Source organism: Meleagris gallopavo, chromosome 3 (assembly GCF_905368555.1).
Source record: "Meleagris gallopavo chromosome 3, MGAL_WU_HG_1.1, whole genome shotgun sequence".
NCBI classification, from domain to species: Eukaryota; Metazoa; Chordata; class Aves; order Galliformes; family Phasianidae; genus Meleagris; species Meleagris gallopavo.
The window spans coordinates 47,655,637-47,663,250 of NC_139406.1; positions in this window are offsets into that span (position 1 = coordinate 47,655,637).

Genomic DNA, 7,614 nt, shown 5'->3' on the forward strand with positions numbered 1-7,614 from the left:
ATCCTGTCAGTGCCATCAAGGCCATAGTGGCACTGGAATGGAGCAGACGCATTGCTTTTGTTCAAAATAGCTGCCTGAGAAAATAGAGAAAAAGGGATTTATTCAGACACTTACTCACAGGTGCTTCTGGCTCCTGCTGCCAGTTCCAGCATGCAAAATCTCATTCTGTGCCACATACGCCACTGTGGTTTAAACATCTCAGGTATGCCAGGAAGGCCCAGGCCTGTGGTAATGGAACTCCACAGAGTGCCTGGCAAACAATGCAAATGCCACAGAACACCACAGACAATCTTAGTCTGGCTTAGTTTGGTTCATATCATAATGAGAGCATAAGGGCACAAACAGTTTAACTTCCAGATCATGGGTGGTGTGCAGTTGGAAAAAAAAAAAATTGGTTTCTGATACAGCAATCAATACTGCAAGCCAAATTCCATTGTTTACATGCCGACCAAGCTTTGGAGAATAAACAAACAAACAAACAAACAAAGCATTTCAGATTAATGCTTCTCACCTTTCAGAAAATCAGGTTAAAATTTCACTGTTATTTTAAAAATTGTATAGCTAGACAATAGAGAATTTACCCAGAAGATGTCCATTTCCTTACTTCACAGAATGCTTTTAAACACAGCCTCTAGAGTTCCTATCTATGGGAATGAACTAGATTGAGCCTCATTCTTTCCATGTATAGCAATCTGCCATAGAAATAGTCCATTTTCATTCCTAATTTATCAGAATTTTTTACTAAATTAAACAGCAGTTTGTTAATACTTGAGCCTTGGCAGAGATACATGTCAATCAGTACAATACCAATTTTCTGAGAGCCTGATGTGGTAAATCATTTAAACTTGTGTTTGGCTTTAAACATATCTCTGGACCTGTCGATCAGTGTCTAAATGACTCTTCAGTCCAGTTTCACTTTCTATTCACTTCAGATGCTGATGTGTATGCAAGTATTCCCACAAGAACATCTGCAAGTGGCACTGAGAAAGTCATCTGAAAGAGACTAGAAATAAAAACACCCAGACAATTCCACTAGTTCACCAGATTATTTGTAATCAATTGACTCAAAAGATCTTTTGCTTCATTTACCAAATAGATAGTAGCTGACTAAAGAAATTAATTGCTTTTCCTTAAATAAGGCAATGAATGACAGTGAATGAAGAGCCTAAGTAGGTAAACCAAAGTTTGAGCTATATTTAGTCAATTCAGGGTCTAACAGATAGCTGGGAATCTTTGGGTGAGAGGTTTGATAAGTTATTACTGTTTCCCTGAGCACCACAGAAAAGTCACTTGCATGTGAAATTTAAGTAGATAAATTATATATAATGGGAAAATATGGGATTGATAGAAAGCTTGAGTCAGATTTTAGTATTTGTCGTGTGGATATTTTACCTTTGAGTTAGATACTACATTGTTATCTGAGCATCACTGTTGCTAAGACACGTTTTGTTACTAGTCCTACTTTAAAGAAATCAGAGAAACAAATTTTTCACTTTTTTTCAGGGGAGTTACATTTGTCAGTTCTTTCTTTAGATAACAATTTAGAAAACAGTGTGAGAATGCAAACACTGTGGGCCTGTGAGAAAGAGTAAGTAGCTTTAGGTTTGCTACCATTTTTGGTGTTGAAGGATGGTGGGTTTCCATGAGCTTTCTCCAATGCTGTGTGACGAGTAAGGCTGCCTGGAAAAAGACTTTGCAAGCACTTTAAGGTTACTGACAAAAATGTAAATGCTGTCCTGATTCTAAGTTTGTTCAGACACTCTTTGATCGAACAGGCAATACTCCCAAACGCTCTCCAGGCTTCTGTAGGTTAACTGTGCTTTAGTAGCTGGTAAGATAGTTGCATTCAGGCAATGCAACTGACATTTCATGTCAGGCATATTGATGTTGCAGGGATTTTTAAGTGATTGGATTCTCTAACGCAATGAGTGACTTTCAATGAAACCAGATATGCTCAGCTTTCATGTTTTGAAAGGCAGCCAAAGCGGCATTCCTTCAGGCTTTAAGTTGATACAAATAAAGTGTAACAGAGAGCCCCGACAGCAAAGTTTATCAACCATACATCCCGTATTAGAATTTACACATGGCTGGATTTTTCACTTTGTCTTCAACTGGCTCTTAAAGAATATCATCAGCTGCCATAAGCTGGTGGTTTCCAGCTATGAGCATGAAATAAGACCTCCCACACAGACATTCTAGAATGACATTTGGACAGCAGCAGGCTGAGGTGATGTGCTGCTCCACAGAGTGCAAGGTACTTTACAAACTTCAGTTTCAGCATGGAGACTTTACGGTCATTGTAATACAAAAGACAAAAATATGGTAGAAAGGGACATTGTAGTGTAGGGAGCCATTAGATGTAACACACACAGTTTGATCATTTCCTTTCTCGTCCTCCCTGTGGAGTTTTTTTTGTGTATATTAATAAAATTGTTTGCTATAGACCTTACTTATTTTAACATATTTATCCAAATCTCATTACAGGTTTTTAATATCATGGGTTTTTTTCCACGCGTTCTTCTCTTCATTCTTCACGGGGGTAAGTCATCACATGTGAGCAGTACACAGTGATGATGCAGAATTCAAGCAAGAGTATCCCTTCTCAGTGGTAGAGCGAAGAGATTGATTGTCCCTTTCTGCTCTGCACTGATGTGGTCTCACATCGAGTATTATGCGCAACTCTGGGCACAATACAATGAGGGCATAAAACTATTAGGGAGCATCCAAAGGAGGTGAAGAGGATGAAGGGTGTGAAGGGAAAGGTGTATGAGAAGTAGCTGAAGTCCTCAGGCTTGTTCGGCCTAGAGCAGAGGAGGCTCGGGGAAGGCCTCATGATGTCCTACAGCTTCTCAGGAGGGGCGTGGAAGAATAGCGCTGAACTCTGCTCTCTGTGACAGCGACAGGGCCTGAGGGATCAGCATGGAGTTGTGTCAGAGGAAGGGAAGCTGGGGGTTTGGGACAGGTGCTGCACCAGAGAGCGGTAGGCACAGCTCCAAGTGCTGGAGTTCAAGGAGTGTTTGGACACAGTTCTCAACCATAGGGTCTGGATATTTAGGTGGTCCTGTGTGGAGCCAGGAGTCGGACCTGATGATCCTTGTGGGTCCCCCCCAACTCGGGGTATTATGTTTCTATGATTCTTCTAGAATGTGTCCTTTGCTGAAGCACAAGAGAGAAGCAATAGCTTATGGGGAGCAACAGCTTCTTCTGATCTCAAGACTTTTCCCAGATAGTTTGTCTTGGTTTGGGGAGGTTTTGGGATGAATTCCTTGCCTAAGCCTGAGAAAATCTTTTTCACAGTGCATTTCTGTAGTTTGAACTACAGTAGCTGATTCCTTCTTTTTCTCTTGCTTATGCATGTGAGAGGTTATTTGGTCAGGATTCAACTCTGATTAAGGACTATTTCCTTAACAGGCTCCCAACAGACACAGTTATTGGGCTACCAAAGAACAAACATTTGCAGTGCAGCATGGTGGATTTCTTCTATTTCTGCTTTATAATAAGATCAGTTCTCACTGCCTTCATCTTCTCTTCTATTCCTCCAAGGGTTTCTTTCCCCTTTCCTTACCTGGGCCAAGCTCTTCTTCCAGACCTTCAAGACTCTGACTCTGCCTCCTTATGTCTTAACTCCCACTTTTCCTCAGTGACTGTCTGGGATTCTCACTTTCCCATCTTCTTCCATCTCCACTCAAAGCCTGTATTGCTGAGCTTTGTTATCCCTCTAAAAATTCATTCTCAAAGAAAAGTCCATTTGCAAAATCTTAAAGTCAGTGTTAGCTGCTTGTCTCTCCCACATTTTGTTTCATTTTTGATGTTTGTATTTGAACTAGACTTCGAGCTCTTTGGGGGCAGAGCTGGATTTTAACCAAATATTGACAAAGAAGCTAAAAAAGAAAATGACAAGGAGGAAGAAAAGAGTTTTAGTAGTGCAGTCTGCAGGAACTGAATCTGCAAAAATCATATCATTTTTCAGCTGCATAATCATAAAACAATGTGGTATTTCAAATTCATACCAACAACAAATGTACAAGAAGTAACCTTAGGCACTTGTGGTATAGAAACATAGGTAAATGGTCCAGGAAGGTGCCTTCCAGCATGCTTTCATAACAATGGCTGAAATTATGAGGCACTTGTGATGAAAATTAAAGAAGTCCATATCAGAATATGCTAAAAAATGGGAGGTATTTCACAAGGAAATCCTAGCTAAAACTGTCATGCTAATCCAAGTTTTCTGCTTAGCTCACAGTAGTTTTATTAGGTTATAATCCTAAAGATAATACTGACTGAGGGAAGGAGATGTTGATACCATGATTACTGTGAATAGCAGCCAGATGTGTGACACTGTGCTTCTGAAAAAGGCCAGATTTCTGCAGTAAAGGAGTAATACAGAAATGTAAAGCTTGGTAAATTATTTTGGCAATGAAAATGACATGTTCTCTGCATAGAGATATAACACACAATATACTATAACCACTTTCACAAAGTGAGACTTGAGACACATGATGATAAATGAACCAAATTCAAAGGATATTTTTAAAGATAGGAAATAATACTATTTGGAAACATTTCATGGACTTTTATTTCTTCAAAACAGTAGTATTTATGTAAAAGTATGTTAATAATTATGATAATGACAATAATAAGATAATAAAGTTTTAGAAACATGACCCCCACAAATTTTTTATTTTTTTTTTTTCTTGTTCCTACCTTACCAGGCAGAGCCAATGACAAAAAAGAGTCTTTCCATTCTGGTTTTTTTTTGCAAGTACCTAGCTACAGTGAGTTGTCTGGTCATCACCCTCAGATAGAATAGTACAGTTTAATTGGGTCAGTGTCGACGTAGATGATGGACTCTAGTTTGGACAGAATCCATCCACAAGCATCTTTAGCATGCTTCAAGAACACCTCACCATGCTCTCAGCTTCTATTGACCCTGGTCTTGATCATTAATAGGCTGGACTCATTTCCATTTGGGATCATATTCCATCTACCTCCAGCAACGGTATTCAAGGACAACTATTCTAGCAAGCCCCATGTCCCAGATGAAAGGCAAGTGTAGAAAATCAGCCATTTTCAGTAAAACAGGAGATGTGTCTGTGGACCAGACTTCTAGCTAAGTCCAAGTAAATTAAGCCTTTCTAGGTACACTAAAAAAATTATTTGAACAATGCCATGAAAATTTATTGGTGAAGCATTTCTGCTGCAACGAGCATGATAGAATGGGATCATATGGAACATATTCCCCAGCTACTTACCCAAGAAATTGAGTAGAAAAACAGAAAGTATTAAATGCAGCAGAATATTATAATAAGATTTAACAAATATAAAAGTTGTATGTATGCTCCGGATAAAACTGTTATATACTAATAAAAGGCAGAATTCACTGCTAAACTCTTTTTTAACATGTAACTTAAATTTTCCTGAGGGGCTCCTTTTTGTGTCAGTCTAGTCTGTCAGTCATCAGTCCATGTACTTTTAGTTGTATCTCACAGTCTGTAACAAACTAAAGTGGATGGACAGGACACCACAGAAAAATTAAGTACTCTGTCTTGTGCAACATCCCATGACTGGTTCAGAAATACTAAGTAAGCTACTTGACCTAAGCTAATAAGGCAATATACCCACTTTTCAGTCCAGTCCTTCTATACTGAATATTGTGCGCTATTGTCCAGGGAAGGAAAAGCATTTAATGGAAGAGCTCTTTGAGCACAAGGGGGGGCAATGAAGGAAGCAAAGCACCCAACACTAGTGTCATCAGAAACAGAGGCTTCAGGGGCTCTGTTCTACAGAAATGTTAGCAGAAGTTAAAATGAAAACTCAGCTTGGTCTTGGGAAGGATTTTATCCATAAAGATAGCATCTGGTTTAGGTGAAGCTTTTTGTAATTCAAACTACACACCCTACTGACATAAGGTAATATGATCTCTGTTGCATCAATTGCCCTCAGAGCACAGCAATGTTCCAATGTACTGGTTTTGTTAATTGCTTTCATCCATCTGGACTTTCAGCTGGCTATCGCTTTTAATTCTGAGCTGAAAACTGATCTAGTTTGCACTAGCTTTAAAGAAAGCATTATTAACTATTTTCGTTCCCTCTTACTTTCTTCCCTAGCATGTACTAGAAAACAGACTGATCAATGCTGTAGTTTTCTAACATATTGTTAGTCAATGTAGGACATTGGCTTCCCTTCACATTTTCATTTGTTACCACACTCCACTGAGTTTCTGATCTCTAAAGCAGAGAAATTTTGTCTGACAGTCCAGTTCATTGTTTGGCATCCCATGCCAACCTCATGAAGTCCAAGGACAAGTGCAAGGTCCTGCGCCTTGGCTGGGGCAACCGCAAGCATAAATACAGGCTAGGTGGAGAATGGCTTGAGGGAAGCCCTGCGAAGAAGGATTTGACAGTGTCAGTTGATGAAAGATTCAATGTGAGCTGGCAATGTGCACTTGCAGCCCAAAAGGCCAACTGTACCCTGGGTTGCATCAAGGGAAGTGTGACCAGCAGGTTGAGGGAGGTAATTCTACTCCTCTACTCTGCTCTCATGAAACCCCACATGGAGTACTGCATTCAACACAAGAAGGACATCAAGATGTTGGAGTGGATCCAGAGGAAGGCCACAAAGATAGTAAGAGAGCTGGAGAACCTCCCTAAGAGGACAGGCTGAGAGAGCCAGGGTTCTTCAGCCTAGAGAAGAGAAGGCTCTGGGGAGACCTTATAGTGGCCTTCCAGGAAAGCTGGAGAGGATTTTTTTTCTAAGGGCAGGTAGCAACAGGACAAGGATAAACGATTTTAAACTGGAAGAGGGTAGCTTTAGAGTAGATATTAGGAAGAAATTCTCTGCTGTGAGAGTGATGAGACACTGGAACAGGTTGCCCAGTGAGGTTGTGGATGCCCCCTCTCTGAAAGCACTCAAGGCCATGCTGGATGGGGACTTTGAGCAACCTGGTATAGAGGGAGGTGTCCCTGCCTCTAGCAGGGGGTTGGAACCAGATCATCTTAAAGGTCCCTCCCAACACAAACCATTCTATGATTCTATGATCCATGTGTAAATAACTGAAGATGGATTAAAGCCTGTTGTCCAGTTTACACTATGGCAAAGACAAGAGGCAAGCAGAAACATTATGTTGCTAGCTTTGCTGTGGGAGGAGTAGTTTCTGCTGGGGTGCTAACACCTTCAATCACTGCAACTAGCTTACTGGATACACTTGTGAATATACCAACACCGGTAGTAACAGCTCAGCACTGATGCCAAGATTAATAGGAAAGTGACAAACAGCACCCTAAACAGAGGAAAAGCAGAGGCTATTTAGTCATAACAGTAACATTTTCTCTTCCTGTTAATCTGTTCTATGCCAGGAAAACTAAAAAAATAAATAATAATAATAATAAAGTTTTCTTCTATGTTGCACTCACTAAGAAGGTGTATTGCATTGCTTTTCAGCATGCTAGCAGCCTGTTCTGTTCACATATAACAGCAATCCTGGCCTAAGGAATATTTGTATTCTGAAAAAGATTCAATTTACATTGCTGTATTTCCTTAGGATACTTCTAATTGGCTTTTTACTATTTTTGTAAAAGTGTAAACGCTTTGTTTAATCCTCTTTGGAGAGTTCTG